Source organism: Oncorhynchus nerka, linkage group LG25 (assembly GCF_034236695.1).
Source record: "Oncorhynchus nerka isolate Pitt River linkage group LG25, Oner_Uvic_2.0, whole genome shotgun sequence".
Classification (NCBI taxonomy): Eukaryota; Metazoa; Chordata; class Actinopteri; order Salmoniformes; family Salmonidae; genus Oncorhynchus; species Oncorhynchus nerka.
In genome coordinates, this window is record NC_088420.1 from 41422440 (window position 1) to 41442223 (window position 19784).

A 19784-nucleotide genomic window follows, 5' to 3' on the forward strand; every position below is an offset into this window, starting at 1 on the left:
TCTGATCTGGCTATGCCAAATGGCTGTGGACTACACTAGTTCATTTAGCAGACAATATTTGCTTAGAATTCATTGGCATGATTTTATATTATTTTAAAGTATAAAGAATACATTTGAATAAATCTGAATAAAATACAAATATTTTCTCCAAATGATTTGAGGGAGTGCACATATGCTGCTATTCTCTGTTGAACATTTAACAAAGAAATACGTATTCCTATATGCTTAGTTTAGAGTTATTAATTAATGTAACGTTAGATGTTCTACAGACGTTATGCTGTGTGTTTGGATTTTTAATGCATTCTAAAGCTGTATGATGCGACTCTAATGATGATTTGAAAAAAGATGCTTGAAAAACATGAGATCTGCTTTGTGCTTTTGCGCAAGCTGTACACACTTCATTAAGTGTGTGCCATAAGACTCCTGAACAGCTAGGGCTACCCAGACCCCTAGTTTACGCTGCCACTCTCTGTTTATAATCTATGCATAGTCACTTTAAATCTACCTACATGTACGTATTACCTCAATTACCTCAACTAACCAGTTCCCCCACACATTGACTCTGTACCGGTACCCCCTGTATATACAGTTGAAGTCGGAAGATTACATACACTTAGGTTGGAGTTATTAAAACTCATTTTTCAACCATTCCACAAATTTCTTGCTAACAAACTATAGTTTTGGCAAGTTGGTTAGGACATCTACTTTGTAAAATACACAAGTCATTTTTGAGTCAGAAGTTTACATACACTAACTAAGTTGACTGTGCCTTTAAACAGCTCGGAAAATTCCAGAAAATTATGTCATGGCTTTAGAAGCTTCTGATAGCTTCTACACCTGCATTGCTTGCTGTTTGGGGTTTTAGGCTGGGTTTCTGTACAGCACTTTGAGATATCAGCTGATGTACGAAGGGCTATATAAATACATTTGATTTGATTTGATAGGCTTAATTGACATAATTTGAGTCAATTGGAGCTGTACTTTTGGATGGTTTTCAAAGCCTACCTTCAAACGCAGTGCCTCTTTGCTTGACATCATGGGAAAATCCAAATAAATCAGTCAAGACCTCAGAAAAAAATTGTAGACCTACCCAAGTCTAGTTCATCCTTGGGAGCAATTTCCAAATGCCTGAAGGTACCACGTTCATCTGTACAAACAATAGGACGCAAGTATACCCACCATGGGACCAGGCAGGCATCATACTGATCAGGAAGGAGATGGGTTCTGTCTCCTAGACATGAACGTACTTTGGTGCGAAAAGCGCAAATCAATCGCAGAACAACAGCAGGAGGATCTTGTGAAGATGCCAAGCAATCTGAATGACCCCAACAAACTTCCAAAGTTGGGAAATTTTATTATGATTAAATGTCAGGAATTGTGAAAAACTGAGTTTAAATGTATTTGGCTAAGGTGTATGTAAACTTCCGACTTCAACTGTATGTTTTGGCATGTAGGCTAATTACTTATGTACATTTACGTACACTTTTGTTTTTCTTAACAGAATAGCTAGTGTTTTTCAGTTTTCAAATCAATTTAATTGACTATTTTGGTAATTGGCCTCGGTAACCTAGCAGATGTCCTGGCAGATTAGGCACCTCTTGTACGCCAAATGGCCTTGCCCCTAAAATCGTGAAATGCCAGGCTTGCTGCTATGGTTACATCAACACAAACTGACACATGAATCATATATTGTGTGCTGCTGGTGAGAAAGAAAGGATGCAACAAGGCTCTCTGCAGGGACATGGAACCAGTTGATGGGGCCGAAGGGGCTGGGGTCTACCGAACCAGAGAGACATCATGACCCCCTTGTCTTTCGCTCTGAGCAGCATGCGCCGGTGGGGCATGTTGGTGGATACAGTAGGTATGCCCTGGTAGCGTGCTAGGGCTTGTGGGCAGACACAGGTCAAAGTTTATCCAAACAGCAGATGGTTCCGCGGGACATAGAGGAAGTGTTTTGTGCGGTGGAGGAGTTGAACAGTGGAGGAATGGAGGCACGCAGGACTCAGCTTTATCTGCTTCCACCGGGCTGGTATACACATCTTGGAATCTATGATAGCAAAGCACACAGAGAATACTCAGAATATACACTCAAAGCAGACACACACACACAAGCAGGCACACACACATACACACTATATTTGAATTGATAGAACACAAGAAATACCCAATCTGGCATAGAATGTACATTTAAAAAAGACACAAATCTCATAACATAATGCATAGCTCATCAATGCAGCACATACCAATTATGTAAATGTGTGAGATTGTAAGGGCACATTGTTATACTGATTTGAGATGTTTTGTGAAGCAATCGTCTCCAACATTACCAGAGAGAGGATCTCTAAGCACCTGGAACAAATCCCCACCCTTGAAGTTTGTTGTTCTAATTTAGACCAACGCTTTGAATCTGAGGCACTGAACAGCACATTTCACAAATTGAAATGGAGAGAAATACATAAATATGCTGTGTGCAGTGTGAACCATGCACAAAGCAAACCAATTCTCCTGTGGTTGACTTGCTCTAAGCTCGCTGCACAAACAAGCTTTTCCTGCTCAAGGCAGTGAGCCTGGGACACTGGTAAGTTAGGCCCTGTTTTTGACTGATGAAATTGGTTCCAATGCTCCACTGCATCAGTCTACACAGGGGAAAGAAAGTCACAATAATTCAAAATTAACTGTAAGTTTGATAAGAGACTGCACATGGAGTAGAGCATGTCGCCCAAGTGGTTATTCCTGTCAATACTGGGCTTACATCATCAAATCAAATCAAATCAAATTTATTTATATAGCCCTTCGTACATCAGCTGATATCTCAAAGTGCTGTACAGAAACCCAGCCTAAAACCCCAAACAGCAAACAATGCAGGTGTAAAAGCACGGTGGCTAGGAAAAACTCCCTAGAAAGGCCAAAACCTAGGAAGAAACCTAGAGAGGAACCAGGCTATGTGGGGTGGCCAGTCCTCTTCTGGCTGTGCCGGGTAGAGATTATAACAGAACATGACCAAGATGTTCAAATGTTCATAAATGACCAGCATGGTCGAATAATAATAAGGCAGAACAGTTGAAACTGGAGCAGCAGCACAGTCAGGTGGACTGGGGACAGCAAGGAGTCATCATCAATAAGAGTTCTTTCTGGAACATGGCAGAGACGTGTTTTGCTCTCATGCTGATCAGAGATTGTGCAACTCAGGGGCATAGAACAAATATATGTAGACATTAACCCACATAACTACTGTACATTAAAACCAGTTGGTTGATTTTCCACTTAGAACATTTTTCCACTGAGAACATTGTATGGTATTCTGTGTACATGATCTACTTTACTGTTTCTTCCTACATATTGCTCAGAATGCTACATATCGGACACATGTCAAGATCAGTGACAGTATTCACAAATATGCACTTGTCAGCAGTGGTTGGAACCAGTTCAGGGAACAGAACCGAAACTGGGAAAATAAAAAATGTCAAAAAACGGTTACAAAAGTGATCTCTAGATTTAAAAAGGGAATACATTTTTATTTATTTATTTGGGAACTAGTTAATAATGTATTTTATGTTTCAAGCACAAAAAACACCATCACAGTGCTTATGCAAAGCACTCACTCTGTCACTCAGAAACTGCTCCAGTGTCTGCCTGTCAGCTAGTTTTCTAGGATAGTTAAGGATACTGTAGTTATCACGTTTCACATTGGATGCATTAACCCATAAGAGTCTAAGCCCTGTCTAAGCAAGGGGAGGGGAGTTTAGGGGTTCTAATTAGATATATGGATTTTTTTGGTACAAAAATGATATTTGATTAACATTTTTATTTGGCCTTACTGCTATTACATCGAACAATAGCTAGTACCCCAAAAATATCTAAAGGAAGTTTGTTCTGAGAGATATAATGAAGATCAGGAAAGATATAAATACATTTTGTACATGTATATACATTTTCTTACATGCATTTAACCCCTTATTGTTGGCACTAAACTTTCTCCATAAATACTTCCATTGCTTTTTTTCAACTGGTACTGGGAACCAGACAAGTCTTGAGGCCTGTGTCAAAACAATTGACACAATTGAGAGTCTCATCTTTCCATTGAGGGGTCATAATAGTTTGTAGACCAAACCGTTCGAACGCTACAGATGATTTTGTGAGAAGAACGATTTTAGGGATGTCTCATGGTCTGACAAACACCGCGCTAACTCTGTCGCCTATCACTGCAGATGTGAAAGTGTGACATAGGCGGATGCCGTGGATTGAGACACATCCAATTCAAACAGATACAGTGCCTTGCAAAAGTATTCACCCCATTGGCATTTTTCCTATTTTGTTGCATTACAACCTGTAATTTAAATCGATTTTTATTTGGATTTCATGTAATGGACATACACAAAATAGTCCAAATAGTCCAAAAGTGAAATGAAACAATTACTTGTTTAAAAAATTCAAAAAGATTTCATACGGAAAAGTGGTGTGCATATGTATTCACCCCCATTTGCTATGAAGCCCCTACATAAGTTCTAGAACAACCAATCTCCTTTAGAAGTCACATAATTAGTTAATAAATAAAGTCCACCTGTGTGCAATCTAAGTGTCACATGATCTGTCACATGATCTCAGTAGATATACACCTGCTCTGAAAGGCCCCAGAGTCTGCAACACCACTAAGCAAGGGGCCCCACCAAGCAAGCGGCACCATGAAGACCAAGGAACTCTCCAAACAGGTCAAGGATAAAATTGTGAAGTTCAGATCAGGGTTGGGTTATAAAAACATATCAGAAACTTTGAACATCCCATGGAGCACCAATAAATCCATTATTAAAAAATAGAAAGAATTTGGCACCAAAACAAATCTGCCAAGAGAGGGCCGCCCACCAAAACTCACGGACCAGGCAAGGAGGGCATTAATAACCCTGAAGGAGCTTCAAAGCTCCACAACAGAGATGGAAGTATCCGTCCATAGGACCACTTTAAGCTGTATACTGCAAATAGTTGAGCATCAATGAAGAGTCCTCCAGAAACAAGCCATTGCTTAATAAAAAAATAAGCAAACACGTCTGGCGTTCGCCAAAAGGTATGTGGGAGACTCCTTAAACATATGGAAGAAGGTACTCTGGCTAGATGAGACTAAAATTGAGCATTATGGCCATCAAGGAAAATGCTATGTCTGGCGCAAACCCAACACCTCTCATCACACCGAGAACACCATCTCCGCAGTGAAGCATGGTGGTGGCAGAATCATGCTGTTGAGATGTTTTTCATCGGCAGGGACTGGGACACTGGTCCGAATTGAAGGAATGATGGATGGTGCTAAATACAAGGACATTCCAGAGGTTTGAAACTGGGATGGAGGTTCACCTTCCAGCAGGACAATGACCCTAAGCATACTGCTAAAGCAACACTCGAGTGGTTTAAGGAGTAACATTTAAATGTCTTGGAATGGCCTAGTCAAAGCCCAGAACGCAATTCTATTGAGAATTTGTGGTATGACTTAAATATGGGGCTAGGGGGCAGCATTTTCACTTTTGGATGAAAGGCGTGCCCAGAGTAAACTGCCTCCTACTCTTTCCCAGATATTCCCAGAATATATGCATGTTATTATTACTGGTGGATAGAAAACACTCTGAAGTTTCTAAAACTGTTTGAATTATGTCTGTGAGTTTAACAGAACTCATATGGCAGACAAAAACCTGAGAATAAATCCAAACAGGAAGTGAGAACTCAATTTAGAAAACAGTGCCATTGGATGTCCATCTTAGATATGGATGAGAATGCACTTCCTAGGGCTTCCACAAGATGTCAGCGTCTTTAGATTCTGGTTGTATGATTCTACTATAAAGGTGGGGCTCATAATAGCTCTTTGAGTGGGTGGTCTGGCAGAAAGCCTCGGTCTCTGCGCGCGGCCACGAGAGAGTGTTCTTGCGTTCCAATGCTTTTCTTCAGACAATTAAATTCTCCAGTTGGAACCTTATTGCTGATTCATGTTTAACTTCATACTACATACTTCATACTATACCCGGGGGGGGGGGCGGGTTCCTGACTACAGCCTCAAGCTCATTACCATAACGCAACGTTAGCGATTTCTAAAAATCGCAAATGAAATGAAATAAATATGCCTGCTCTCAAGCTTATCCTTTTCTTAACAATCCTGTCATCTCAGATTTTCAAAATATGCTTTTGAACCAGAGAAAATCAATCATTTGTGTAAGAGTGTTGATAGCTAGCTTAGCATTTAGCGTTAGCATTTAGCACGCAACATATTCACAAAAACCAGCAAAGGAATCAAATAAAATAATTTACCTTTGAAGAACTTCAGATGTTTCAATGAGGAGACTCTCAGTAACATAGCAGATGTTCAGTTTTTCCTGAAAGATTCTTTGTGTAGGACACATCGTTCCGTTTTGTTACTATGCATTTGGCTACCGAAACTAACCGAAAATTCAGTCACCTACACATCGAACTTTTTTCCGAATTAACTCCATAATATCGACTGAAACATGGCAAACGTTGTTTGAATCAATCCTCAAGGTGTTTTGTCATATATCTCTTCATTGAAATGCCGTTCCTGGAAGCTTGCTTTGTTCTCAGAATCGCATGGAAAAATACTAGTAGCTGAGTTTTACGCACCAATTTCCACGCAGGACACCGTGCGGGACACCTGGTAAATGTAGTCTCTTATGGTCAATCTTCAAATGATATGCCTGCAAATACGTCACAATGCTGCAGACACCTTGGGGAAACGACAGAAAGTGCAGGCTCATTCCTGGCGCATTCACAGCCATATAAGGAGATCATGGAAAACGTAGCTTCGGAAATCCTGTTCATTTCCTGGTTGCTGAAACATCTTGGTTTTGCCTGAAGGTTTTGTTCTAGGGCACTCGAGGTGAAAATCTTTGCAGTTCTGGAAACGTCAGCGTGTTTTCTTTCCAAAGCTATCAATTCCATGCATAGTCGAGCATCTTTTCGTGACAAAATATTGCGCTTAAAACGGGCACGTCTTTTTATCCAAAAATGAAATACTGCCCCTAGAGTCAGTAAAACATCCTAAATATGGATTGCATACATCATTTGACTTTTTCTACGACCTGTAACGGAACTTTTTTAGTTTTTCTCTGGAGGAATTGCTCGTGCTTTTTGGGGATGAATGCTGGGCTGAACAAGCTAACAACAAGTGGCTAAATTATGTGCTTTTTGGAACTTCATGGAACAAATCAGTCATTTATTGTCGAACTGGGATTCCTGGAACTGCCTTCTAATGAAGATATTCAAAGGTAAGTGAATATATATAGTGTTTTTTTGTAGCTTCTGTTGACGCCAAAATGGCGGCTTTTTCTTTGGGTTCTGAGCACCGTTCTCAGATTATTCTTTTTCCGTACATTTAAAAAAAAAATCTGACATAGCGGTTGCATAGAGGATACGTTTATCTTTAATTCTGTGAATAACACTTGCATGTTTTATCAATGTTTATTGTGAGTATTTCTGCAAAATCACCGGATGTTTTGGAATCAAAACATTACTGCACGTAACGCGCCAATGTAAACTGAGATTTTTATATATATATATATATATATATATGCACATTATCGATCAAAACACACAATACATGTATAACATGATGTCCTATGAGTGTCATCTGATGGAGATAATCAAAGGTTAGTGATTCATTTTTTCTATATTTATGCTTTTGTGACTGTGAAAAATCGCTGTGTGTTTTTGAATTTGGTGGTCATCTAACATATATGTACGTTGTGTTTTCGCTGTAAAACATTTTAAAAATCGGACACGATGGGTAGATTAACAAGATGTTTATCTTTCATTTGCTGTATTGGACTTGTTAATGTGTGAAAGTTAAATATATCTAAAGAATCTTTTTTTCAGCTGAATGAGAGGGGGTGTTCCCTTTAGGGAACTCTTTGTGCCCCCTAGCCGCATAACTTCTTCGATATAGGGGGCGCTCTTTTAATTTTTGGATAAAAAAACGTTCCCGTTTTAAACAAGATATTTTGTCATGAAAAGATGCCCGACTATGCATATAATTGACAGCTTTGGAAAGAAAACACTCTGACATTTCCAAAACTGCAAAGATATTATCTTTGAGTGCCACAGAACTGATGCTACAGGCGAAACCAAGATGAAATTTCAAACAGGAAATGCCCCAGATTTTGGAGGCTCTGTGTTCCAATGTCTCCTTATATGGCTGTGAATGCGCAAGGAATGAGCCTAGACTTTCTGTCGTTTCCCCAAGGTGTCTGCAGCATTGTGACGTATTTGTAGGCATATCATTGGAAGATTGACCATAAGAGACTACATTTACCAGGTGTTCGCTTGGTGTCCTCCGTTGCAATTATTGCGTAATCTCCAGCTGCGTGCATTTTTCCATTTGGTTCAGAGGCGAAACCAAACGGCCACGAATGATTTATCATCGAATAGATATGTGAAAAACACCTTGAGGATTGATTCTAAACAACGTTTGCCATGTTTCTGCCGATATTATGGAGTTAATTTGGAAAAAAGTTTGGCATTGTAATGACTGAATTTTCGGGGTTTTTTCTTAGCCAAACGTGATGAACAAAACGGAGCGATTTCTCCTACACAAATAATATTTTGGGAAAAACTGAACATTTGCTATCTAACTGAGTCTCCTCATTGAAAACATCCAAAGTTCTTCAAATGTAAATTATTTTATTTGAATGCTTGTCTTGTTTTTGTGAAAATGTTGCCTTCTGAATTCTAGGCTTAATGCTATGCTAGCTATCAATACTCTTACACAAATGCTTGTGTAGCTATGGTTGAAAAGCATATTTTGAAAATCTGAGATGACAGTGTTGTTAAACCATGTGGCGATACACAATTTAATTTAAACATCCACATGACTTCTCTTTGGAGTAATTTGTTATCATAACTCTGCGTGGTTAATTAACTTTTTCTATCCTGACTCACCGCAATTCATTAATCAAGTGATTTTGTTCTGTAAAGTGTCTGGCAACTGGCGAGGTGATATCTTGACGTCTAATAGTGGATGTATGCACTCCAATGTGTACTTTTAAGGCGTGGGATATTTTTCCAATATAAATCTTATTACAAGAACACTGTAAAATATAAATAACTCCTTTTGTGGCGCAAGATATACTAATATTCCAAATACATTATAATGCACATCATATTATGATGCCCAGTGCTTTAAGCCAAGCCTCGTCCATGTCCACCCCTCTCTTTCACTCCAAGCATTTTGCACCCTACACTTGCCCTGTCCATAACAAGCTGCTCTATTCACGCTGATTGTTGGAGTTATTTAATTAGCTCAACGAAACAACTATGTTGATTTCACAGGGTATAAATGGAACAGAAAGGAATTATATAAACCAGTACTTTTCTGGGGTTCGAACTGGCTCAGAACTACATTATGTTGGTCGGAACAATGGAACGTTTTGTAGTTTGCAGTAGAGAGGTGATTTAGTATCACTGGCTATCGAATCAAATCAGAGAGGAGCTGAAGAGTTGTGGACAGTAAATTGAGAAAAAATGATCAGTAAATTGTGCAGTGCGGGAGAGGAGATAGTACCTGTGGAAACAGTTATTTAATGAGAGTTTGATACTAAGTAGAGAGAACAGAAACCTGGAGGCAACTCGCCTTTTCAATTTGATTTAGCTCAGCAGCACCGCTCACAGGCCCTTTCCCCCTGACACCTCACAACTATACAGTGAGCAAGTGTTTACAACTTTACATAAGTCACCAAACTTTTCAACTCAGACGGGTGTGCAAAGCAAGGGGAGGGCATCAGTAGATTTCTGTGCCTTTAGATTATCCCTCAAGTTTACCCCATGTGTACTTAATATAAACCACCTTTAAGCCCAATGTAAGACGTTGACAATCTGTTGAGTTTTAGATCACACCTGCAGAACATAAGCTCAGTGCTGATAAATGTAATAATACCAGAGATGACAGGAGTGACACTCATGGCAGGGACTGCTATAGACTGCACACTTCATGATCCCAGTTTAGACACACCCATATGCCTTGCCTCCTCTTCTATGGCAGGGGGGACGTCCCCTGGAGGAGGCTCCCACACTGACTGCCTGGCTGACTGACTGGCAGCCATGTCCTTATGGCTCATCTTCCCTCTCCTCCTCCTCTGGCTCATATTTAGAGAATTGGAGGCGGCTGCATCATCCATCATGAGGAAGGAGGAGAGCAATAGAGGGAGAGTGAAAGAGGGAGAAAGAGGGAGAAAAAAAGAAAGATAGAAAGGAGAGGGTTAGAGTTACAGAAAAATGAGAGAGAGAGAGAGAGAGAGAGGGGAAGAGAAAAATAAAAAGAGAGAGGACAGTGTTAAGGAGAGGGGTATATAGAGATAAAGAAAGATAGAGAAGGAGGAGAGAGACATCTAGGTGGGTAGACAGGCTCTCTGGCGGGGCCTTGGCAGGAGTGATGGATGGAAGGAGAGGTGTAGTCCTCTCACAGCCCAACGACTGTCCTCCCTTTCAGGGGCGTCTTGCACCCATTATTTTAGAGGGGGCACAAAGTACGTGAAGAAGAAGGGGGTGGAAGTCAAAGAATTTTAAATTTTTAAAACACCTGAAAAAGTTTATTTCTTGCAATCTAGAGCCATAATCCTTACGTCTAATTCTCTGTCTATTTTTTCTGCATAGGTTATCTAAGCATACTTCTTGTACACAACTGTTCAATTGAAATTTTTATTATCGATGCACATTGATTATTTTGAGAACTTTTGTGCCTTAGCAGTGTAGTACAACTGCCACACTGGTTTTTAGTGTCATCAGGGGCGGCAGGGTAGCCTAGTGGTTAGAGCCTTTGGACTAGTAACCAAAAGTTTGCAAGTTCAAATCCTGCCCCTGCACAAAGCAGTTAACCCACTGTTCCTAGGCTGTCATTGAAAATAAGATATTTTTCTTAACTGACTTGCCTAAAATAAGGTAAAATTTAAAATAAAATACAATTCTTGCCAGCAGGCATGCCAGCTAAGATAGTTAGACAAGCTACAATAACTTGATTGATAGCCTGAAATGGCTTGCAAGTTAGTTATGAGGTTCGGAAATTGGGAACCTACTGTATCTAGCTGGTTAGTTAAAGCCAACTTCATAGAATTGCTAGGTGGCTAGTATTACAGACAAACAATACATTTTAGTTTTATGTATTCATTAATAAGGAATCAATAGGCGACAGAGCTTGATCAAATTAATTTACAAATATACCTCTTGCGAGTCCTGGCCATCACCGACAGCGAAAATCAAACCAAACACTCTGTCACTCCTCCACTGGTGTAGAACATCTTTGGGCTTAAAAATTAAGTTCAGTAATTAATTGAACATCTGAAAATTTAAATAAACTGGACAAATCTGATGGGGCATGTTTCTTTGTGCCCCGTATGGGCATGACACCTTTGCCCTCCTCCTCTTGGACAGTGGAGCTCAATACCACAGACAATTCTCACTGTCTGAGAAGTCTCACACGGCAACCATGCAACAAATCAGGTTTTTCAAAAGTTTTTTTTACCTTTCTGGCTATTTATTTGATGGAAATAAACCATACCAATACAGTAATTCTCAATTTACTTTAATAAAGGTGACAATGTGCAAAAACAACTACTTTGCATAAAAAAAATGTGTCAAACTATTTCTAGGCGTTTCGTTTGTTATTCAGAATAAAGTGGAAATAGAATGTAGAGAAAACAAGTTGTTTTGTTATTGGTGTACTTGTGCTTTCGACTGTTTACAATGGGACCAAACACATACCGTATAGTATGACATATTATGTGTCATTCGAAAGTAGAGATGGATGCTTTTGTGAAACTTACACTCAATTATTCAACTGAGGTGCTTGCATGTCTGACTGTCTTCTTGGCTGAATGGATTGAACTGAATCTATGTGAATGAGATTCACATTGTGATAATTAAGAAACAACAAACAAACAAAGAGGTCCTTCTCATTGTTTGTGGAGTATTAAAGAATTGTTGAAAAAGCCTCCCATGCGTTTGGAAGGCGTAAGCAGTATCATACCTCCCCAAAATAAAGCCTCATACCTCTGACTTCCTTTATGAGAGCGAGGGAGAGGGAAAGAGGGAAAAGAAAAGATAGAAGGAGAGGTAGACAGAGATAGATTCGGAGACACAGAGAGATATCCTCCATTCAATTTATCTTCCCTAGCTGACACATACTGGATGCATAATCAGTTAATGCTGATGGTAAAACAGTCTGACTAGTATTACCAAGGCAGTTACGGGCAGATCTGTATGTGCAACACCGGTATGCCAGCCCATGGGCACCCTGAGCTCTGTGTCTGGATAATCTATCTGTATATACAGTATTTATTGCATGTTCCCTCTCATGGAGTTGGTTAGCCTGTTTGCGTCTGCTTAACCCCCGGACTGTTTTCACTGCCACACTGCTTCATTATATGATATGTCATAGTTTGTTGTTATAGTTTGGGGTTATCTTGGTGTGTGGGTCCTTCTGTAAGAGCCCCCTTATTACGATCTGCAGTGTGTCATGGGTTTAAGTGAGTATGAATGACTGTGTAATTGGCATGGCTGGCAGAACGTCATTTTCCTTGTCAAGGAGATTGACATTTATTAAATTAATCTAACACTGAGTGCTGTTGTCTCCCTAGGAGCATAGCAAACTGATGCCAATACAACAAGATAAATGTCAATGCAAAATATACTTTCACAGATTCAGATCTACTCAAATCCAGGTCTGATGTGTGGTAAGTAAGTAACTCAAACTTTTGGTCCAGTCCTACATTTGCTTGAATGCATGATTTATTCAAAAGCATAATTTATGCATGTTGCTAGTATGAAGGTAGAAGCCAAGACACTTTAATATGTTTTATAAGCACTCTGGATCCATTTGAATGATTATGGCCATCACCATTAGCATTCTCTGAAGACGGTAAGTCCTGAGGCCTCGGAAATAACATTTTTAATAGACAGATGTGGGTTAAATACTCATTTGAAGATGGATAACTTCTGTGATGTCTTTTTGTTTTTATGTTATCTTTAAGGTCCTTTTACTTTTTACACAAATCAAATAAAAATAAAATCAAGTTGTATTAGTCACATGAAGGTCTAGAGCTTCAAGTTCCTTGCTGTGCACATCACCAACAAACTATCATGGTCCAAACACACCAGAACAGTCGTGAAGAGGACCTCTAAACCTACCACATTGCAAGCGGTACCGGAGTGCCAAGTATAGGTCCAAAAGGCTTCTAAACAACTTATACCCCAAGCCATTACACAGCTGAACAGCTAATCAAATAGCTACCCGGACTATTTACACTACTGCTACTGAAAATCAAATCAAATCAAATTTTATTTGTCACATACACATGGTTAGCAGATGTTAATGCGAGTGTAGCGAAATGCTTGTGCTTCTAGTTCCGACAATGCAGTACTGCTACTCGCTGTTTATTATCTATGCATAGTCACTTTACCCCTACCTATGTACATGTGCATATCACCTCAATTACCTCAACTAACCTATACCCCTGCACATAGACTCGGTACAGGTACCACCTGTATATTGTCACGACTTCCTCCCAAGTCGGTTCCTCTCCTTGTTCGGGCAGCGTTCGGCGGTCGACGTCACTGGTCTTCTAGCCATCGCCGATCCACTTTTAATTTTCCATTTGATTTGTCTTGTTTTCCCGCACGCCTGGTTGTACCCGCACACGTGTATTTAACCCTCTGTTCCCCCATGTATATGTGTGGAACTGTTTGTTGTTACGTGTATGTGCACGTCAGACTGGTTTGCGCCGGGTTATGTCAACCCGTACTTGTTTATTGTTCTTAGTGCCGTGTGTCTGTTCGCCGTAATAAAGGGCTCCATTTTGCTACCCAATTCTGCTCTCCTGCACCTGATTTCCCTGCAGGAAATTGTAAGTAAGCATTTCACGATAAGGTCTACATCTGTTGTACTCAGTGCATGTGATAAATACAATTTTATTTGAGCCTTAAAATGTCATCCTCTTGATTAACTGTTCAAGAGTCTTATGGATTGGCGGTAGAAGCTGTTAAGAAGCCATTTTGACAAAGGCTTGCCGTGCAGTGGCAGAGAAAACAGTCTATTACTAGATGTGTCTGGACTCCTTGGCAATTTTTTGTGCCTTCCTTTGGGCCTTCCTCTGACACCGCCTGGAAAAGAGGTCCTGAGTGGCCTGTGTCTTCGCCCCCAGTGATGTACTGGGAGGCCCGAGCAGTCGGAGGCCGAGCAGTTGCCATACCAGACGGTGATGTAACCAGTCAGGATGCTCTCGATGGTGCAGCTGTAGAACTTTTTGAGGATCTGAGGACCCATGCCAAATCTTTTCAGTCTCCTGAGGGGGAATAGGCATTGTCGTGCCCGCTTCACAACTGTCTTGGTGTTGACCATGATAGTTTGTTTGGAACATGATAGTTTGTTAGTTATTTGGACACCAAGGAACTTGAAGCTCTCAACCTGCTCCACTACAGCCCGATGAGCTCACGCCTCCTTTTTTCTGTAGTTCACAATCATTTCCTTTGTCTTGATCATGTTGAGGGAGCGGTAGTTCATTTAGAAGACCAGATTTGCTTAGAATTTCATGGCATTATTTTATATTTTTTTTATAGAATGAAGAATACAATTGAACATACCTGAATAAAATATAAATTATATTTTCTCCAAAGTATTTGAGGGAGTGCTCACGTGGCTATTCAGTGTTGAACGTTAACAAAGGAACAGGTACTCCTACATGCTTAATTTAGAGTTATTTATGAAACTTCAGTTGTGACCTAAACTCAAAAAAAGAAACATCCTCTCAATGTCAACTGCATTTATTTTCATCAAACTTAACATGTGTAAATATCTCTATGAACATAGCAATATTCAACAACTGAACAAGTTCCACAGACTTGTGACCAACAGAAATGGAATAATGTTTTCCTGAACAAAAGGGGGGTCAAAAGTAACAGTCTATCTGGTGTGGCTTCCAGCTTCATTAAGTAGTGCAGTGCATCTCCTCTTCATGGACTGCACCAGATTTGCCAGTTCTTGCGGTGAGATGTTACCCAACTCTTCCACCAAGGCACCTGCAAGTTCCCAGACATTTCTGGGGGAAAAGCCCTAGCCCTCACCCTCTGATCCAACAGGTCCCAGATGTGCTCAATGGGTTTGAGTTCCGGGCTCTTCGCTGGCCATAGCAGAACACTGATATTCCTGTCTTGCAGGAAATCACTCACAGAACGAGCAGCATGGCTGGTGGCATTGTCATTCTGGAGGGCCGTGTCGGGATGAGCCTACAGGAAGGGTACCGCATGAGGGAGGAAGATTTCTTCCCTGTAACGCACATTTGAGATTGCCTAAAAATGACAACAAGCTCAGTCCGATGATGCTGTGACACACCACCCTAGACCATGATGGACCCTCCACCTCCAAATCGATCCCGCTCCAGAGTACAGGCCTCGGTGTAACGCTCATTCCTTCAATGATAAACGTGAAGCCGACCATCACCCATGGTGCGACAAAACCGCAACTCGTCAGTGAAGAGCACTTTTTGCCAGTCCTGTCTGGTACAGCGACGGTGGGTTTGTGCCCATAGGCGACATTGTTGCCGGTGATGTCTGGTGAGGACCTTCCTTACAACAGGCCTACAAGCCCTCAGTACAGCCTCTCTCAGCCTATTGCGGACAGTCTGAGCAGTGATGGAGGGATTTTGCCTTCCTGGTGTAACTCAGGCAGCCACTGTGAGGATGATCAGCTGTCCGTCCTGTCTCCCTGTAGCGCTGTCTTAGGCATCTCACAGTACGGACATTGCAATTTTCTGCCCTGGCTATATCTGCAGTCCTCACGCCTCCTTGCAGCATGCCTAAGGCTCATTCACGCAGATGAGCAGGGACCCTGGGCATCTTTCTTTTGGGGTTTTTCAGAGTCAGTAGAAAGGCTTCTGTAGGGTCTTAAGTTTTCATAGCTGTGACCTTAATTGCATACCATCTGTAGACTGTTAGGGTCTTAACGACCGTTCCACAGGTGCATGTTAATTAATTGTTTATGGTTCATTGAACAAGCATGGGAAACAGTGTTTAAACACTTTACAAAGAAGATCTGTGATGTTATTTGCATTCTTTACGAATAATCTTTGAAAGACAGGGTCCTGAAAAAGGAACGTTTCTTTTTTGCTGAGCTTAAATGTTGGGCTATATGTTTTGATTTTTCATATATTCTATGGCTGCATGATGAGACTCTAATGATGGTTTTAAAAAAGTAGCATGAAAGGTGTGAGCTCTGCTTTGTTTTTTTTTGCGCAGGCTGTACACTTTTCATCAGTCTCTCATTCACAATTTGGTAAGCACTAGATAATGCTTCGAATTTCCCAGACACAAATATATAATTCACAAGTGATAGGCTAATATTGTCGCCACAGGAGGTTGGTGGAACATTTATTGTGGAGGATGGGCTCGTAGTCATCGTTGGAATAAGTGGAATGGTATCAAATACATGGTTCCCATGTGTTTGATGTATCGAGGAAATGTAGTACTGAGAGAGATTTGCTCATTTCTTCAAACAATCATCTTTATTTAATATTGATTAATTATTTCAATTATGATTCAAACTATTCAAAGAAGTGTTTATTTCTATATTAGATTAATTATGTAAAAACAGTCAAAACATGCATTTTGATGAAGGGATACTGGGTGGATTATTGACTGAAGCACACCAGCTAAACTGAGTTTTTATGGATAAAAAGGACATTATCGAACAAAATGACCATTTGTGATGTAATGGGACCTTTTGAAGTACCAACTGACTTCCGTTTTGCACCTGCCAGGTTGAAATACGTTTTTCATTGTTTTCTACGTGAGGCACTGTCCTAAGATAATGGTGTGCTTTCCCCCTAAAGCCTTTTTGAAATCTGACACAGTGGCTGGATTAACAAGAAGTTAAGCTTTGTTTTGATGTATTACACTTGTGATTTTATGAAAATTAAATGTTTATAATTCTGTAGTTTGAATTTTGTTCTCTGCAATGTCACCGGATGTTGGCCAGTTGGGACCCACCTGCCCATAAGAATGTAATGGACATACACAAAATAGTCCAAATTGGTAAAGTGAAATGAAAAAAAAAACTTGTTTAAAAAAATAAATATATATAATATATATATATACAGAAAAGTGCATGCATACGTATTCACCCCTTTGCTATGAAACCCCTAAATACGATCTGGTGCCTTCAAGTACCTTCAGAAGTCATACAGTTAGATAAATAAAGTCCACCTGTGTGCAATCTAAGTGTCACATGATCTCAGTATGTATTCACCTGTTCTGAAAGGCCCCAGAGACTGCAACACTACTAAGCAAGGGGCACCACCAAGCAAGCGGCACCATGAAGACCAAGGAGCTCTCCAAACAGGTCAGGGACAAAGTTGTGGAGAAGTACAGATCAGGGTTGGATTATAAATAAAATATCAGTAATTTTTGAACATCCCACGGAGCTCCATTAAATCCGTTACTAAAAAAATTGAAAAATATGGCACCACAACAAACCTGCCAAGTGAGGGCCCCCCACCAAAACTCACGGACCAGGCAAGGAGGGCATTAATCAGAGAGGCAACAAAGAGACCAAAGATAACCATGAAGGAGCTACAAAGCTCCACAGCGGAGACCAGAGGATCTGTCCTTCGGACCACTTTAAGCCATACTCTTCTGAGATGGGCTTTACGGAAGAGAGGCCAGAAAAAAGCCATTAACCTAGGGATTGGTGTACCGGTAGAGTGACTTCTGGTGAATCTGGAGGGTGCGCAATTCAAATAAATAATAATAAATATTATGGATATTAAACATTTAGGTACATATAAGTGTCTTATATCGGCTGAAAGCTTCAATTCTTGTTAATCTAAGAGCAGTGTCCGATTTACAGTAGCTATTACAGCAAAAACATGCCATGCGATTGTTTGAGGACTGCACCCCACATCAAAATATGTTTTCACCGGCACAGATTTCATACATTCACCAACAACAATTATATATTAACTTACATTCTTCCCCTGATTTGTCATCCAGAACGTCCCAGCTATAACATGTAGTGTCGTTTTGTTAGATAAAATCCTTCTTTATATCCCAAAAAGTCAATTTAGTTGGCGCCATCGATTTGAGTAATCCACTCGTTCAACATGCAGAGAAAGGAATCTGAAAATCTACCCCTAAACTTTGTTTCAACAAGTCAAAATAATTTTCTATTTACTCCTCAGATACCCTAAAATGTAATCAAACTATAATATTTTTTACGGAATGAAGTATGTTCAATAGGAAACCGATTTTAGCAGGTGCATACTATCTTCTTGGCGTGGGCAAACACACATTTCCAAAACTGTGTCCCTGTACTAAAACTGATTTTAGTACGTTTTAGAACGTTTTATACGTTTTAGAAGTTACAAGCCTGAAACCTTGATCAGAGACTGCTGACACCCTGTGGAAGCCATGGGAATTGCATCCAGGGAGCTAATTTTCAATATGACCTTACGATTGCATTTCAAAGAGGATGGTCTCTCACAAAAATACATTTCTGGTTGTTTTTTGTGGAGGATTTTCTCCTACCATATTTATTGAGTTATATTCTCCTACATTATTTTTAACATTTCTGCAAACTTCCAAGTGTTTTGCATATCCTGGCTTCAGGGCCTGAGCTACAGGCAGTTTACTTTAGGCACGTCATTCAGGCCGAAATTTAGAAATTAGGGGCCTAGCCCTAAGAAGTTTTAAAGAAAAAAATAAGCAAACACTCCCCAAACATATATAAGAAGGTTCTCTGGTCAGATGACACTAAAATGTAGCTTTTTGGCCATCAAGGAAATCGCTATGTCTGGCGCAAATCCAACACCTCCCATCACCCCGAGAACATCATCTCCACAGAGAAGCATAGTGGTGGCAGCATCATGCTGTGGGGATGTTTTTCATCGGCAGGGACTGGGAAACTGGTCAGAATTTAAAGAATGATGGATGGTGCTAAATACAGGGAAATTCTTGAGGGAAACCTGTTTGTCTTCAAGAGATTTGAGACTGGGAGATTCACCTTCCAGCAGGACAATGACCCTAAGCATACAGCTAAAGCAACACTTGAGTGGTTTAAGGGGACATATTTAAATGTCTTGGAATGGCCTAGTCAAATCCCAGACCTCAATCCAATTGAGAATCTGTGGTATATCTTAAAGATTGCTGTACACCAGCGAAACCTATCCAACTTGAATGAGCTGGAGCAGTTTTGCCTTGAAGAATGGGCAAAAATCCCAGTGGCTAGAAGTTTGTAGAGACATACCCCAAGAGACTTGGTGCCTCGACAAAGTATTGACTTTGGGGGTGAATAGTTATGCTCGCTCATGTTTGCTGTTTTTTGGGGTCTTATTTCTTGTTTGTTTCACAATAAAAAAAGTAGTAGGAATGTTGTTGAAGGAAAATGCTACAACTCCCCCCAAAATCAATTTTAATTCTAGGTTGTAAGGCAACAAAATAGGAAAAATGCCACAGGGGGTGAATAATTTCGCAAGCCACTGTATAGCTGACACTAACAATTCTCAGTCATTGTTGGTTTAACCCCCTCTCATGCAGTCCAAGGAGCATCATAAGCCACTCTGGGTTCATCCTGCCATTATCTGCACGTGGGTTGTTGTCTTTACCCCAACCTGGCTTAGTTTCCAGATGCAAAGATGATTTTAAGACAATAAGGAATTGTTCTAATCTCCTTCTGGCTATCTCTATTTTGATTACGCCCACCACATCTTGTCTATGTAATGCAGTTTTTAACACATTTGTCAGCTCAAGCCATCTCCAGT